The sequence below is a fragment of the Plectropomus leopardus genome, chromosome 17 (assembly GCF_026936395.1).
Source record: "Plectropomus leopardus strain MGB_pleo_1.0 chromosome 17, ASM2693639v1, whole genome shotgun sequence".
NCBI lineage: Eukaryota > Metazoa > Chordata > Actinopteri > Perciformes > Serranidae > Plectropomus > Plectropomus leopardus.
Window position 1 is genome coordinate 34,270,326 of NC_142192.1, and position 17,225 is coordinate 34,287,550.

The 17,225-nt window shown below is 36.7% G+C and overlaps 1 protein-coding gene across 1 annotated transcript in view; it reads left to right on the top strand.

Annotated features, from left to right (window-relative positions):
- Positions 1–17,225, top strand: part of LOC148186759 (metabotropic glutamate receptor 4-like) — a 57,735-nt gene that overhangs the window by 10,484 nt on the left and 30,026 nt on the right. The gene's annotated exons all lie outside the window — the stretch shown is intronic.

Sequence of the window (17,225 nt, forward strand, 5' to 3'; positions counted from 1 at the left end):
ATATGTATGTATGCATGTATGTATGCATGTATATATGTATGCATGCATGTATGTATGTATGCATGTATGTATATATGTATGTATGCATGTATGTATATATGTATGTATGTATGTATATATGTATGCATGTATGTATATATGTATGTATATATGTATGTATGTATGTATATATGTATGTATGTATATATGTATGCATGTATGTATGTATGTATATATGTATGCATGTATGTATGTATATATGTATGTATGCGTGTATGTATATATGTATGTATGTATGTATGTATATATGTATGTATGTATGTATGTATATATATATGTCTATGTATTTGTGTGTGTAGCTCTCTCTCTCCATATATATCTATATATATATATATATATATAGATATATATGGAGCTCTGTTTGAACTGAGTCTTTAATAAAGTTCTGAATTGAAGAATTGAATTAATGGTGTTTTTGGCCCTTTTTGCAACTTTCTATGCTATGGCGTGTCTCGGCACACTATTTAATGCAGTTTTCGAGTACTTTCAGCTGTTTTTGGGACATTTTTGACATTTTTGCCTTACTATACCTTTGCTTTTTGGGTCATTTTTTCGACATGTCAAATTATGGTGTTTTTGCAACTTTCTATGCTACGGCATGTCTTGGAAGGCTATTCTAAGCTGTTTCCAGCTGTTTTCGGGACATAAAATATTGGCATTTTTTGCCTTACTGTAGTCTTGTATGTACAGACATTTATTCTACAAGCTAGGCTGTTGCATGGGAAAAAATGTCAAAATTTGACATGTCCCGAAAACAGCTGGAAACAGCCTGGAACAGCCCACTGAGACACACCATAGCACAGAAAGCTGCAAAAATGGCCAACAACACCATAATTTGGCATGCTGAAACAACAACGATGTCAAGGAGCTGAATCTCTTCTCATTAAGTATATGTGTCTCCACATTGGTCCGTCACTCTAAATAGTCGAACTCCACCCCAGACCTGCAAGAGAGTGGCTTACTGGAGAGGTCAAGGGTGTTTTTCTTCTCTGAGTAATGGCTTCCCAACAGTGTTTACTTTCACTTTACCCTCCTTGTTTTTTTTTTGTGAGTTTTTATTCACTCATGGTTGGCCAAAGCCACGTAGCAAACTGAAAGTTTACTTCTGTCCAGCAACCTGTTTTTTATTTGTCTTGTTTTGGTTTCTTTTAGCCACCCACAACATTCTAAGAAGGATAGAGAGGCAAACACCCAGGGATCGTAGAAAAAGGTTAAAACTGCTCGAGGCAGGCTTTATTCAAAGATAAAAATGTCAAAAGTGTCAATCAAGAGCAACAGTTACCTCACTCCCTTTTACAGGAGTTAAATATACGTCTAACACAGAGTCTAAGCAAGCTCAGGCAAAAGCACAAAAAGCCCCAAAAAGCACACACAGTGATCTGTTGGTCACCTTTCACCTGGAGGTCCTTCTCCTCATGACTCTGTCCACGGCGCGTCTCCTCATTGGCTGGCCTTGGGTGGCGTGTTCAAACAGAAACTTACTCTTCCGTGGTGTGACATGTTGGAGTAGGAACTTCTTTCTCCTGCTGCTGGGGAGATTCCACCCCCTCGCATGAGGTTTCCTGTCAGTGATTGCTCAAACGGCTGCTGCTGCTGATTCACGAACATTTTAAACATGCTCATGAGCCAGGGTGCAGGTGTTAACATGTTCATTTCCTTTGTGGAGAATGAGCAGCTTGGAAAAAATCAGCTGTTTGACAATGTTTTGACCCATTGTTGCGACATTCTATGATTTCTCTGCACGCAGTTTCATGCTGTTTTTAGCTGTTTTTGGGACATGTCATGTTTAGAAATTTTTGACATACTATAGCCTTGCTTCTCGGGTCATTTTTTTGACACCCCATTTCATGGTGTTTTTGTCCGTTTTTGCAACTTTCTATGCTATGGTGTGTCTCGGCACGCTCTTTAATGTGGTTTTCAACTATTTTAAGCTGTTTTTGGGACATGTCATTTTTTGACGTTTTTGCCATACTATAGCCTTGCTTCTTGGGTCATTTTTTCGACATACCAAATTATGGTGTTTTTGTCCGTTTTTGCAACTTTCTATGCTATGGCGTGTCTCGGCACGCTCTTTAATGCTGTTCTCAAGTGTTTTAAGCTGTTTTTGGGACATGTCATTTTTTGATGTTTTTGCCATACTATAGCCTTGCGTGTTCGGTCATTTTTTCGACATGCCAAATTATGTTGATTTTGATCGTTTTTGCAACTCTCTATGCTATGGTGTGTCTCGGCACGCTCTTTAATGTGGTTTTAAAGTATTTTAAGCTGTTTTTGGGACATGCCATTTTTGGATGTTTTTGCCATACTATAGCCTTGCTTCTTGGGTCATATTTTCGACATACCAAATTATGGTGTTTTTGTCCGTTTTTGCAATTTTCTATGCTATGGCGTGTCTCGGCACACTCTTTAATGTGATTTCCAACAATTTCAAGCATTTTTTGGGACATGCCATTTTTGGATGTTTTTGCCATACTATAGCCTTGCTTCTTGGGTCATTTTTTTGACACCCCATTTCATGGTGTTTTTGTCCGTTTTTGCAACTTTCTATGCTATGGCGTGTGTCGGCACGCTCTTTGATGTGATTTCCAACTATTTTAAACTGTTTTTGAGACATACCATTTTTGGACGTTTTTGCCATACTATAGCCTTGGTTCTTGGGTCATTTTTTTGACATGCCAAATTATGTTGTTTTTGTCTGTTGTTGCAACGTTCTATGCTATGGCGTGTCTCGGCACGCTCTTTAATGTGATTTCCACCTATTTTAAGCTGTTTTTGAGACATGCCATTTTTGGACGTTTTTGCCATACTATAGCCTTGCTTCTTGGGTCATTTTTTTGACATGCCAAATTATGTTGTTTTTAATCGTTTTTGCAACTTTCTATGCTATGGTGTGTCTCGACACGCTCTTTAATGTGATTTTAAAGTATTTTAAGCTGTTTTTGGGACATGCCATTTTTGGACGTTTTTGCCATACTATAGCCTTGCTTCTTGGGTCATTTTTTTGACATGCCAAATTATGGTGTTTTTAATCGTTTTTGCAACTTTCTATGCTATGGTGTGTCTCGGAACGCTCTTTAATGTGGTTTTAAAGTATTTTAAGCTGTTTTTGGGAAATACCATTTTTGGACGTTTTTGCTATACTATAGCCTTCCTTCTTGGGTCATTTTTTCGACATACCAAATTATGGTGTTTTTGTCAGTTTTTGCAACTTTCTATGCTATGGCGTGCCTTGGCACGCTCTTTAAAATTGTTCTTAAATGGTTTAAGCTGTTTTTGGGACATGTCATTTTTGGACGTTTTTGCCATACTATAGCCTTGCTTCTTGGGTCATTTTTTCGACATACCAAATTATGGTGTTTTTGTCTGTTTTTGCAACATTCTATGCTATGGTGTGTCTCGGCACGCTCTTTAATGTGGTTTTAAACTATTTTAAGCTGTTTTTGGGACATGCCATTTTTGGACGTTTTTGCCATACTATAGCCTTGCTTCTTGGGTCATTTTTTTGACATGCCAAATTATGGTGTTTTTAATCGTTTTTGCAACTTTCTATGCTATGGTGTGTCTCGGCACGCTCTTTAATGTGGTTTTAAAGTATTTTAAGCTGTTTTTGGGACATGCCATTTTTGGACGTTTTTGCTATACTATAGCCTTCCTTCTTGGGTCATTTTTTCGATATTCCAAATTATGGTGTTTTTGTCCGTTTTTGCAACTTTCTATGCTATGGCGTGCCTTGGCACGCTCTTTAAAATTGTTCTTAAATGGTTTAAGCTGTTTTTGGGACATGTCATTTTTGGACGTTTTTGCCATACTATAGCCTTGGTTCTTGGGTCATTTTTTCGACATACCAAATTATGGTGTTTTTGTCTGTTTTTGCAACATTCTATGCTATGGTGTGTCTCGGCACGCTCTTTAATGTGGTTTTAAAGTATTTTAAGCTGTTTTTGGGACATGCCATTTTTGAACGTTTTTGCCATACTATAGCCTTGCTTCTTTGGTCATTTTTTCGACATTCCAAATTATGGTGTTTTTGTCCGTTTTTGCAACTTTCTATGCTATGGTGTCTCGGCACGCTCTTTAATGTCGTTTTAAAATATTTTAAGCTGTTTTTGGGACATGCCGTTTTTTGACGTTTTGCCATACTATAGCCTTGCTTCTTGGGTCATATTTTCGACATACCAAATTATGGTGTTTTTGTCTGTTGTTGCAACGTTCTATGCTATGGCGTGTCTTGGCACGCTCTTTAATGTGATTTCCAACTATTTTAAGCTGTTTTTGAGACATGCCATTTTTGAACGTTTTTGCCATACTATAGCCTTGCTTCTTTGGTCATTTTTTCGACATACCAAATTATGGTGTTTTTGTCCGTTTTTGCAACTTTCTATGCTATGGCGTGTCTTGGCACGCTCTTTAAAATTGTTCTTAACTGGTTTAAGCTGTTTTTGGGACATGTCATTTTTGGACGTTTTTGCCATACTATAGCCTTGGTTCTTGGGTCATTTTTTCGACATACCAAATTATGGTGTTTTTGTCCGTTTTTGCAATTTTCTGTGCTATGGCGTCTCTCGGCATGCTCTTTAATGTGATTTCAAACTATTTTAAGCTGTTTTTGAGACATGCCATTTTTGGACATATTTGCCATACTATAGCCTTGGTTCTTGGGTCATTTTTTCGACATACCAAATTATGGTGTTTTTGTCCGTTTTTGCAACTTTCTATGCTATGGCGTGTCTCGGCACACTCTTTAATGTGATTTCCAACAATTTCAAGCATTTTTTGGGACATGCCATTTTTGGATGTTTTTGCCATACTATAGCCTTGCTTCTTGGGTCATTTTTTTGACATGCCAAATTATGTTGTTTTTGTCTGTTGTTGCAACGTTCTATGCTATGGCGTGTCTTGGCACGCTCTTTAATGTGATTTCCACCTATTTTAAGCTGTTTTTGAGACATGCCATTTTTGGACGTTTTTGCCATACTATAGCCTTGCTTCTTGGGTCATTTTTTTGACATGCCAAATTATGTTGTTTTTAATCGTTTTTGCAACTTTCTATGCTATGGTGTGTCTCGGAACGCTCTTTAATGTGGTTTTAAAGTATTTTAAGCTATTTTTGGGACATGCCATTTTTTGACGTTTTGCCATACTATAGCCTTGCTTCTTGGGTCATTTTTTCGACATACCAAATTATGGTGTTTTTGTCCATTTTTGCAACTTTCTATGCAATGGCGTGTCTCGGCACGCTCTTTAATGTGGTTTTAAACTATTTTAAGCTGTTTTTGGGACATGCCATTTTTGGACGTTTTTGCCATACTATAGCCTTGCTTCTTGGGTCATTTTTTTGACATGCCAAATTATGGTGTGTTTGTGTGTTGTTGCAACATTCTATGCTATGGTGTGTCTCGGCACGCTCTTTAATGTGGTTTTAAACTATTTTAAGCTGTTTTTGGGACATGCCATTTTTGGACGTTTTTGCCATACTATAGCCTTGCTTCTTGGGTCATTTTTTTGACATGCCAAATTATGGTGTTTTTAATCGTTTTTGCAACTTTCTATGCTATGGTGTGTCTCGGCACGCTCTTTAATGTGGTTTTAAACTATTTTAAGCTGTTTTTGGGACATGCCATTTTTGGACGTGTTTGCCATACTATAGCCTTGCTTCTTGGGTCATTTTTTTGACATGCCAAATTATGGTGTTTTTAATCGTTTTTGCAACTTTCTATGCTATGGTGTGTCTCGGCACGCTCTTTAATGTGGTTTTAAACTATTTTAAGCTGTTTTTGGGACATGCCATTTTTGAACGTTTTTGCCATACTATAGCCTTGCTTCTTTGGTCATTTTTTCGACATTCCAAATTATGGTGTTTTTGTCCGTTTTTGCAACTTTCTATGCTATGGTGTGTCTCGGCACGCTCTTTAATGTGGTTTTAAACTATTTTAAGCTGTTTTTGGGACATGCCGTTTTTTGACGTTTTTGCCATACTATAGCCTTGCTTCTTGGGTCATATTTTCGACATACCAAATTATGGTGTTTTTGTCTGTTGTTGCAACGTTCTATGCTATGGCGTGTCTTGGCACGCTCTTTAATGTGATTTCCAACTATTTTAAGCTGTTTTTGAGACATGCCATTTTTGAACGTTTTTGCCATACTATAGCCTTGCTTCTTTGGTCATTTTTTCGACACTCCAAATTATGGTGTTTTTGTCCGTTTTTGCAACTTTCTATGCTATGGCGTGTCTTGGCACGCTCTTTAAAATTGTTCTTAACTGGTTTAAGCTGTTTTTGGGACATGTCATTTTTGGACGTTTTTGCCATACTATAGCCTTGGTTCTTGGGTCATTTTTTCGACATACCAAATTATGGTGTTTTTGTCCGTTTTTGCAATTTTCTGTGCTATGGCGTCTCTCGGCATGCTCTTTAATGTGATTTCAAACTATTTTAAGCTGTTTTTGAGACATGCCATTTTTGGACGTATTTGCCATACTATAGCCTTGGTTCTTGGGTCATTTTTTCGACATACCAAATTATGGTGTTTTTGTCCATTTTTGCAACTTTCTATGCTATGGTGTGTCTCGGCACGCTCTTTAATGTGGTTTCAAACTATTTTAAGCTGTTTTTGGGACATGCCATTTTTGGACGTTTTTGCCATACTATAGCCTTGGTTCTTGGGTCATTTTTTTGACATGCCAAATTATGGTGTTTTTAATCATTTTTGCAACTTTCTATGCTATGGTGTGTCTCGGCACGCTCTTTAATGTGGTTTTAAACTATTTTAAGCTGTTTTTGAGACATGCCATTTTTTTGATGTTTTGCCATACTATAGTCTTGCTTCTTGGGTCATATTTTCGACATACAAAATTATGGTGTTTTTGTCTGTTTTTGCAACTTTCTATGCTATGGTGTGTCTCGGCACGCTCTTTAAAATTGTCCTTAACTGGTTTAAGCTGTTTTTGGGACATGTCATTTTTGGACGTTTTTGCCATACTATAGCCTTGCTTCTTTGGTCATTTTTTTGACACCCCATTTCATGGTGTTTTTGTCCGTTTTTGCAACTTTCTATGCTATGGCGTGTCTCGGCATGCTATTTAATGCTATTCTAAACTGTTTTCAGATGTTTTTGGGACATGCCATTTTTGGACGTTTTTGCTATACTATAGCCTTGCTTCTTGGGTCATTTTTTCGACATTCCAAATTATGGTGTTTTTGTCCGTTTTTGCAACTTTCTATGCTATGGCGTGCCTTGGCACGCTCTTTAAAATTGTTCTTAAATGGTTTAAGCTGTTTTTGGGACATGTCATTTTTGGACGTTTTTGCCATACTATAGCCTTGGTTCTTGGGTCATTTTTTCGACATACCAAATTATGGTGTTTTTGTCTGTTTTTGCAACTTTCTATGCTATGGTGTGTCTCGGCACGCTCTTTAATGTGGTTTTAAACTATTTTAAGCTGTTTTTGGGACATGCCATTTTTGGACGTTTTTGCCATACTATAGCCTTGCTTCTTGGGTCATTTTTTTGACATGCCAAATTATGTTGTTTTTGATTGTTTTTGCAACTTTCTATGCTATGGTGTGTCTCGGCACGCTCTTTAATGTGGTTTTAAAGTATTTTAAGCTGTTTTTGGGACATACCATTTTTGGACGTTTTTGCTATACTATAGCCTTCCTTCTTGGGTCATTTTTTCAACATTCCAAATTATGGTGTTTTTGTCTGTTGTTGCAACTTTCTATGCTATGGCGTGCCTTGGCACGCTCTTTAAAATTGTTCTTAAATGGTTTAAGCTGTTTTTGGGACATGTCATTTTTGGACGTTTTTGCCATACTATAGCCTTGGTTCTTGGGTCATTTTTTTGACATGCCAAATTATGTTGTTTTTAATCGTTTTTGCAACTTTCTATGCTATGGTGTGTCTCGAACGCTTCTTTAATGTGGTTTTAAACTATTTTAAGCTGTTTTTGGGACATGCCATTTTTTGACGTTTTGCCATACTATAGCCTTGCTTCTTGGGTCATTTTTTCGACATACCAAATTATGGTGTTTTTGTCCATTTTTGCAACTTTCTATGCAATGGCGTGTCTTGGCATGCTATTTAATGCTATTCTAAACTATTTTAAGCTGTTTTTGAGACATGCCATTTTTGGACGTTTTTGCCATACTATAGCCTTGCTTCTTGGGTCATTTTTTTGACATGCCAAATTATGTTGTTTTTAATCGTTTTTGCAACTTTCTATGCTATGGTGTGTCTCGGCACGCTCTTTAATGTGGTTTTAAACTATTTTAAGCTGTTTTTGGGACATGCCATTTTTGAACGTTTTTGCCATACTATAGCCTTGCTTCTTTGGTCATTTTTTCGACATTCCAAATTATGGTGTTTTTGTCCGTTTTTGCAACTTTCTATGCTATGGTGTGTCTCGGCACGCTCTTTAATGTGGTTTTAAACTATTTTAAGCTGTTTTTGGGACATGCCGTTTTTTGACGTTTTTGCCATACTATAGCCTTGCTTCTTGGGTCATATTTTCGACATACCAAATTATGGTGTTTTTGTCTGTTGTTGCAACGTTCTATGCTATGGCGTGTCTTGGCACGCTCTTTAATGTGATTTCCAACTATTTTAAGCTGTTTTTGAGACATGCCATTTTTGAACGTTTTTGCCATACTATAGCCTTGCTTCTTTGGTCATTTTTTCGACACTCCAAATTATGGTGTTTTTGTCCGTTTTTGCAACTTTCTATGCTATGGCGTGTCTTGGCACGCTCTTTAAAATTGTTCTTAACTGGTTTAAGCTGTTTTTGGGACATGTCATTTTTGGACGTTTTTGCCATACTATAGCCTTGGTTCTTGGGTCATTTTTTCGACATACCAAATTATGGTGTTTTTGTCCGTTTTTGCAATTTTCTGTGCTATGGTGTGTCTCGGCATGCTCTTTAATGTGATTTCAAACTATTTTAAGCTGTTTTTGAGACATGCCATTTTTGGACGTATTTGCCATACTATAGCCTTGCTTCTTGGGTCATTTTTTTGACATGCCAAATTATGGTGTTTTTGTCCATTTTTGCAACTTTCTATGCTATGGTGTGTCTCGGCACGCTCTTTAATGTGGTTTCAAACTATTTTAAGCTGTTTTTGGGACATGCCATTTTTGGACGTTTTTGCCATACTATAGCCTTGGTTCTTGGGTCATTTTTTTGACATGCCAAATTATGGTGTTTTTAATCATTTTTGCAACTTTCTATGCTATGGTGTGTCTCGGCACGCTCTTTAATGTGGTTTTAAACTATTTTAAGCTGTTTTTGGGACATGCTGTTTTTTGACGTTTTTGCCATACTATAGCCTTGCTTCTTGGGTCATATTTTCGACATACCAAATTATGGTGTTTTTGTCTGTTGTTGCAACGTTCTATGCTATGGCGTGTCTTGGCACGCTCTTTAATGTGATTTCCAACTATTTTAAGCTGTTTTTGAGACATGCCATTTTTGGACGTTTTTGCCATACTATAGCCTTGCTTCTTGGGTCATTTTTTCGACATACCAAATTATGGTGTTTTTGTCCATTTTTGCAACTTTCTATGCTATGGTGTGTCTCGGCACGCTCTTTAATGTGGTTTCAAACTATTTTAAGCTGTTTTTGGGACATGCCATTTTTGGACGTTTTTGCCATACTATAGCCTTGGTTCTTGGGTCATTTTTTTGACATGCCAAATTATGGTGTTTTTAATCATTTTTGCAACTTTCTATGCTATGGTGTGTCTCGGCACGCTCTTTAATGTGGTTTTAAACTATTTTAAGCTGTTTTTGGGACATGCCATTTTTGAACGTTTTTGCCATACTATAGCCTTGCTTCTTTGGTCATTTTTTCGACATTCCAAATTATGGTGTTTTTGTCCGTTTTTGCAACTTTCTATGCTATGGTGTGTCTCGGCACGCTCTTTAATGTGGTTTTAAACTATTTTAAGCTGTTTTTGGGACATGCCGTTTTTTGACGTTTTTGCCATACTATAGCCTTGCTTCTTGGGTCATATTTTCGACATACCAAATTATGGTGTTTTTGTCTGTTGTTGCAACGTTCTATGCTATGGCGTGTCTTGGCACGCTCTTTAATGTGATTTCCAACTATTTTAAGCTGTTTTTGAGACATGCCATTTTTGAACGTTTTTGCCATACTATAGCCTTGCTTCTTTGGTCATTTTTTCGACACTCCAAATTATGGTGTTTTTGTCCGTTTTTGCAACTTTCTATGCTATGGCGTGTCTTGGCACGCTCTTTAAAATTGTTCTTAACTGGTTTAAGCTGTTTTTGGGACATGTCATTTTTGGACGTTTTTGCCATACTATAGCCTTGGTTCTTGGGTCATTTTTTCGACATACCAAATTATGGTGTTTTTGTCCGTTTTTGCAATTTTCTGTGCTATGGCGTCTCTCGGCATGCTCTTTAATGTGATTTCAAACTATTTTAAGCTGTTTTTGAGACATGCCATTTTTGGACGTATTTGCCATACTATAGCCTTGGTTCTTGGGTCATTTTTTCGACATACCAAATTATGGTGTTTTTGTCCATTTTTGCAACTTTCTATGCTATGGTGTGTCTCGGCACGCTCTTTAATGTGGTTTCAAACTATTTTAAGCTGTTTTTGGGACATGCCATTTTTGGACGTTTTTGCCATACTATAGCCTTGGTTCTTGGGTCATTTTTTTGACATGCCAAATTATGGTGTTTTTAATCATTTTTGCAACTTTCTATGCTATGGTGTGTCTCGGCACGCTCTTTAATGTGGTTTTAAACTATTTTAAGCTGTTTTTGAGACATGCCATTTTTTTGATGTTTTGCCATACTATAGTCTTGCTTCTTGGGTCATATTTTCGACATACAAAATTATGGTGTTTTTGTCTGTTTTTGCAACTTTCTATGCTATGGTGTGTCTTGGCACGCTCTTTAAAATTGTTCTTAACTGGTTTAAGCTGTTTTTGGGACATGTCATTTTTGGACGTTTTTGCCATACTATAGCCTTGCTTCTTTTGTCATTTTTTTGACACCCCATTTCATGGTGTTTTTGTCCGTTTTTGCAACTTTCTATGCTATGGCGTGTCTCGGCATGCTATTTAATGCTATTCTAAACTGTTTTCAGATGTTTTTGGGACATGCCATTTTTGGACGTTTTTGCTATACTATAGCCTTGCTTCTTGGGTCATTTTTTCGACATTCCAAATTATGGTGTTTTTGTCCGTTTTTGCAACTTTCTATGCTATGGCGTGCCTTGGCACGCTCTTTAAAATTGTTCTTAAATGGTTTAAGCTGTTTTTGGGACATGTCATTTTTGGACGTTTTTGCCATACTATAGCCTTGGTTCTTGGGTCATTTTTTTCGACATACCAAATTATGGTGTTTTTGTCTGTTTTGCAACTTTCTATGCTATGGTGTGTCTCGCACGCTCTTTAATGTGGTTTTAAACTATTTTAAGCTGTTTTTGGGACATGCCATTTTTGGACGTTTTTGCCATACTATAGCCTTGCTTCTTGGGTCATTTTTTTGACATGCCAAATTATGGTGTTTTTAATCGTTTTTGCAACTTTCTATGCTATGGTGTGTCTCGGCACGCTCTTTAATGTGGTTTTAAAGTATTTTAAGCTGTTTTTGGGACATACCATTTTTGGACGTTTTTGCTATACTATAGCCTTCCTTCTTGGGTCATTTTTTCAACATTCCAAATTATGGTGTTTTTGTCTGTTGTTGCAACTTTCTATGCTATGGCGTGCCTTGGCACGCTCTTTAAAATTGTTCTTAAATGGTTTAAGCTGTTTTTGGGACATGTCATTTTTGGACGTTTTTGCCATACTATAGCCTTGGTTCTTGGGTCATTTTTTTGACATGCCAAATTATGTTGTTTTTAATCGTTTTTGCAACTTTCTATGCTATGGTGTGTCTCGGAACGCTCTTTAATGTGGTTTTAAAGTATTTTAAGCTGTTTTTGGGACATGCCATTTTTTGACGTTTTGCCATACTATAGCCTTGCTTCTTGGGTCATTTTTTTGACATACCAAATTATGGTGTTTTTGTCCATTTTTGCAACTTTCTATGCAATGGCGTGTCTCGGCATGCTATTTAATGCTATTCTAAACTATTTTAAGCTGTTTTTGAGACATGCCATTTTTGGACGTTTTTGCCATACTATAGCCTTGCTTCTTGGGTCATTTTTTTGACATGCCAAATTATGTTGTTTTTAATCGTTTTTGCAACTTTCTATGCTATGGTGTGTCTCGGCACGCTCTTTAATGTGGTTTTAAACTATTTTAAGCTGTTTTTGGGACATGCCATTTTTGAACGTTTTTGCCATACTATAGCCTTGCTTCTTGGGTCATTTTTTCGACATTCCAAATTATGGTGTTTTTGTCCGTTTTTGCAACTTTCTATGCTATGGTGTGTCTCGGCACGCTCTTTAATGTGGTTTTAAACTATTTTAAGCTGTTTTTGGGACATGCTGTTTTTTGACGTTTTTGCCATACTATAGCCTTGCTTCTTGGGTCATATTTTCGACATACCAAATTATGGTGTTTTTGTCTGTTGTTGCAACGTTCTATGCTATGGCGTGTCTTGGCACGCTCTTTAATGTGATTTCCAACTATTTTAAGCTGTTTTTGAGACATGCCATTTTTGAACGTTTTTGCCATACTATAGCCTTGCTTCTTTGGTCATTTTTTCGACATACCAAATTATGGTGTTTTTGTCCGTTTTTGCAACTTTCTATGCTATGGCGTGTCTTGGCACGCTCTTTAAAATTGTTCTTAACTGGTTTAAGCTGTTTTTGGGACATGTCATTTTTGGACGTTTTTGCCATACTATAGCCTTGGTTCTTGGGTCATTTTTTCGACATACCAAATTATGGTGTTTTTGTCCGTTTTTGCAATTTTCTGTGCTATGGCGTCTCTCGGCATGCTCTTTAATGTGATTTCAAACTATTTTAAGCTGTTTTTGAGACATGCCATTTTTGGACGTATTTGCCATACTATAGCCTTGCTTCTTGGGTCATTTTTTTGACACCCCATTTCATGGTGTTTTTGTCCGTTTTTGCAACTTTCTATGCTATGGCGTGTGTCGGCACGCTCTTTGATGTGATTTCCAACTATTTTAAACTGTTTTTGAGACATACCATTTTTGGACGTTTTTGCCATACTATAGCCTTGGTTCTTGGGTCATTTTTTTGACATGCCAAATTATGGTGTTTTTGTCCATTTTTGCAACTTTCTATGCTATGGTGTGTCTCGGCACGCTCTTTAATGTGGTTTCAAACTATTTTAAGCTGTTTTTGGGACATGCCATTTTTGGACGTTTTTGCCATACTATAGCCTTGGTTCTTGGGTCATTTTTTTGACATGCCAAATTATGGTGTTTTTAATCATTTTTGCAACTTTCTATGCTATGGTGTGTCTCGGCACGCTCTTTAATGTGGTTTTAAACTATTTTAAGCTGTTTTTGGGACATGCCATTTTTTGACGTTTTTGCCATACTATAGCCTTGCTTCTTGGGTCATATTTTCGACATACCAAATTATGGTGTTTTTGTCTGTTGTTGCAACGTTCTATGCTATGGCGTGTCTTGGCACGCTCTTTAATGTGATTTCCAACTATTTTAAGCTGTTTTTGAGACATGCCATTTTTGGACGTTTTTGCCATACTATAGCCTTGCTTCTTGGGTCATTTTTTCGACATACCAAATTATGGTGTTTTTGTCCATTTTTGCAACTTTCTATGCTATGGTGTGTCTCGGCACGCTCTTTAATGTGGTTTCAAACTATTTTAAGCTGTTTTTGGGACATGCCATTTTTGGACGTTTTTGCCATACTATAGCCTTGGTTCTTGGGTCATTTTTTTGACATGCCAAATTATGGTGTTTTTAATCATTTTTGCAACTTTCTATGCTATGGTGTGTCTCGGCACGCTCTTTAATGTGGTTTTAAACTATTTTAAGCTGTTTTTGAGACATGCCATTTTTTTGATGTTTTGCCATACTATAGTCTTGCTTCTTGGGTCATTTTTTCGACATTCCAAATTATGGTGTTTTTGTCCGTTTTTGCAACTTTCTATGCTATGGCGTGCCTTGGCACGCTCTTTAAAATTGTTCTTAAATGGTTTAAGCTGTTTTTGGGACATGTCATTTTTGGACGTTTTTGCCATACTATAGCCTTGGTTCTTGGGTCATTTTTTCGACATACCAAATTATGGTGTTTTTGTCAGTTTTTGCAACTTTCTATGCTATGGTGTGTCTCGGCACGCTCTTTAATGTGGTTTTAAAGTATTTTAAGCTGTTTTTGGGACATGCCATTTTTGGACGTTTTTGCCATACTATAGCCTTGCTTCTTGGGTCATTTTTTTGACATGCCAAATTATGGTGTTTTTAATCGTTTTTGCAACTTTCTATGCTATGGTGTGTCTCGGCACGCTCTTTAATGTGGTTTTAAAGTATTTTAAGCTGTTTTTGGGACATGCCATTTTTGGACGTTTTTGCTATACTATAGCCTTCCTTCTTGGGTCATTTTTTCAACATTCCAAATTATGGTGTTTTTGTCTGTTGTTGCAACTTTCTATGCTATGGCGTGCCTTGGCACGCTCTTTAAAATTGTTCTTAAATGGTTTAAGCTGTTTTTGGGACATGTCATTTTTGGACGTTTTTGCCATACTATAGCCTTGGTTCTTGGGTCATTTTTTTGACATGCCAAATTATGTTGTTTTTAATCGTTTTTGCAACTTTCTATGCTATGGTGTGTCTCGGAACGCTCTTTAATGTGGTTTTAAAGTATTTTAAGCTGTTTTTGGGACATGCCATTTTTTGACGTTTTGCCATACTATAGCCTTGCTTCTTGGGTCATTTTTTCGACATACCAAATTATGGTGTTTTTGTCCATTTTTGCAACTTTCTATGCAATGGCGTGTCTCGGCATGCTATTTAATGCTATTCTAAACTATTTTAAGCTGTTTTTGAGACATGCCATTTTTGGACGTTTTTGCCATACTATAGCCTTGGTTCTTGGGTCATTTTTTTGACATGCCAAATCATGGTGTTTTTGTCCGTTTTTGCAACTTTCTATGCTATGGTGTGTCTCGGCATGCTCTTTAATGTGGTTTTAAACTATTTTAAGCTGTTTTTGGGACATGCCATTTTTGAACGTTTTTGCCATACTATAGCCTTGCTTCTTTGGTCATTTTTTCGACATTCCAAATTATGGTGTTTTTGTCCGTTTTTGCAACTTTCTATGCTATGGTGTGTCTCGGCACGCTCTTTAATGTGGTTTTAAACTATTTTAAGCTGTTTTTGGGACATGCCGTTTATTGACGTTTTTGCCATACTATAGCCTTGCTTCTTGGGTCATATTTTGACATACCAAATTATGGTGTTTTTGTCTGTTGTTGCAACTTTCTATGCTATGGCGTGTCTTGACACGCTCTTTAAAATGTGTTCTTAACTATTTTAAGCTGTTTTTGAGACATGCCATTTTTGAACGTTTTTGCCATACTATAGCCTTGGTTCTTGGGTCATTTTTTCGACATACCAAATTATGGTGTTTTTGTCTGTTTTTGCAATTTTCTATGCTATGGCGTCTCGGCATGCTCTTTAATGTGATCTTAACTATTTTAAGCTGTTTTTGAGACATGCCATTTTTGGACGTATTTGCCATACTATAGCCTTGGTTCTTGGGTGATATTTTCGACATACCAAATTATGGTGTTTTTGTCTGTTTTTGCAACATTCTATGCTATGGTGTGTCTCGGCACGCTCTTTAATGTGGTTTCAAACTATTTTAAGCTGTTTTTGGGACATGCCATTTTTGGACGTTTTTGCCATACTATAGCCTTGGTTCTTGGGTCATTTTTTCGACATACCAAATTATGGTGTTTTAATCATTTTGCAACTTTCTATGCTATGGTGTGTCTCGCACGCTCTTTAATGTGGTTTCAAACTATTTTAAGCTGTTTTTTGAGACATGCCATTTTTTTGACGTTTTTGCCATACTATAGTCTTGCTTCTTGGGTCATATTTTCGACATACAAAATTATGGTGTTTTTGTCTGTTTTTGCAACTTTCTATGCTATGGTGTGTCTTGGCACGCTCTTTAAAATTGTTCTTAACTGGTTTAAGCTGTTTTTGGGACATGTCATTTTTTTGATGTTTTGCCATACTATAGTCTTGGTTCTTGGGTCATTTTTTCGACATACCAAATTATGGTGTTTTTGGCCTTTTTTGCAACTTTCTATGCAATGGCGTGTCTCGGCATGTTATTTAATGCTATTCTAAACTGTTTTCAGATGTTTTTGGTACACGTCATTTTTGGACGTTTTTGCCATACTATAGCCTTGCTTTTTTGGTCATTTTTTTGACATTCCAAATTATGGTGCTTTTGTCCGTTTTTGCAACTTTCTATGCTATGGCGTGTCTCGGCATGCTATTTAATGCTATTCTAAACTGTTTTCAGATGTTTTTGGGACGCGTCATTTTTGGACATTTTTGCCATACTATAGCCTTGCTTCTTGGGTCATTTTTTCGACATGCCAAATTATGGTGTTTTTGTCCATTTTTGCAATTTTCTATGCTATGGCGTGTCTCGGCACGCTCTTTAATGTGATTTCCAAGTATTTTAAGATGTTTTTGAGACATGCCATTTCTGGACGTTTTTGCCATACTATAGCCTTGCTTCTAGGGTCATTTTTTCGACATACCAAATTATGGTGTTTTTGTCCGTTTTTGCAACTTTCTATGCTATGAATCAGAATCAAAATCAGAATCAGAAAAAGATTTATTGCCAGGTATAGTTCACACAATACGAGGAATTTGTTCTGGTGGGTTGGTGCAACATAAATATAGAAAAAAAACAAAAAACAGATAAAATAGAAGATACAAATATAAAATATAAAATATAAAATATAAAATATAAAATATAAAATATAAAATATAAAATATAAAAAGTACGGGTCTAGCATTGCAAAACAAAACAAGTAACACAAGTAACAGTGTAACAGTGCAAGAAACAGAACCATGGAATTAAAGTTATATACAAGAATGGTTGGAGTGCAAGATATATATTGATATTTACATTGAAATTCACATTTATACAGGTTTGAGTGCAGCTTTATGGTGTGGATGTGCCGCATGACCAGCAGCAGAGCCGGTGATGTGCATTAATGAACACGTTAATGTAACGTACAGTCTATGA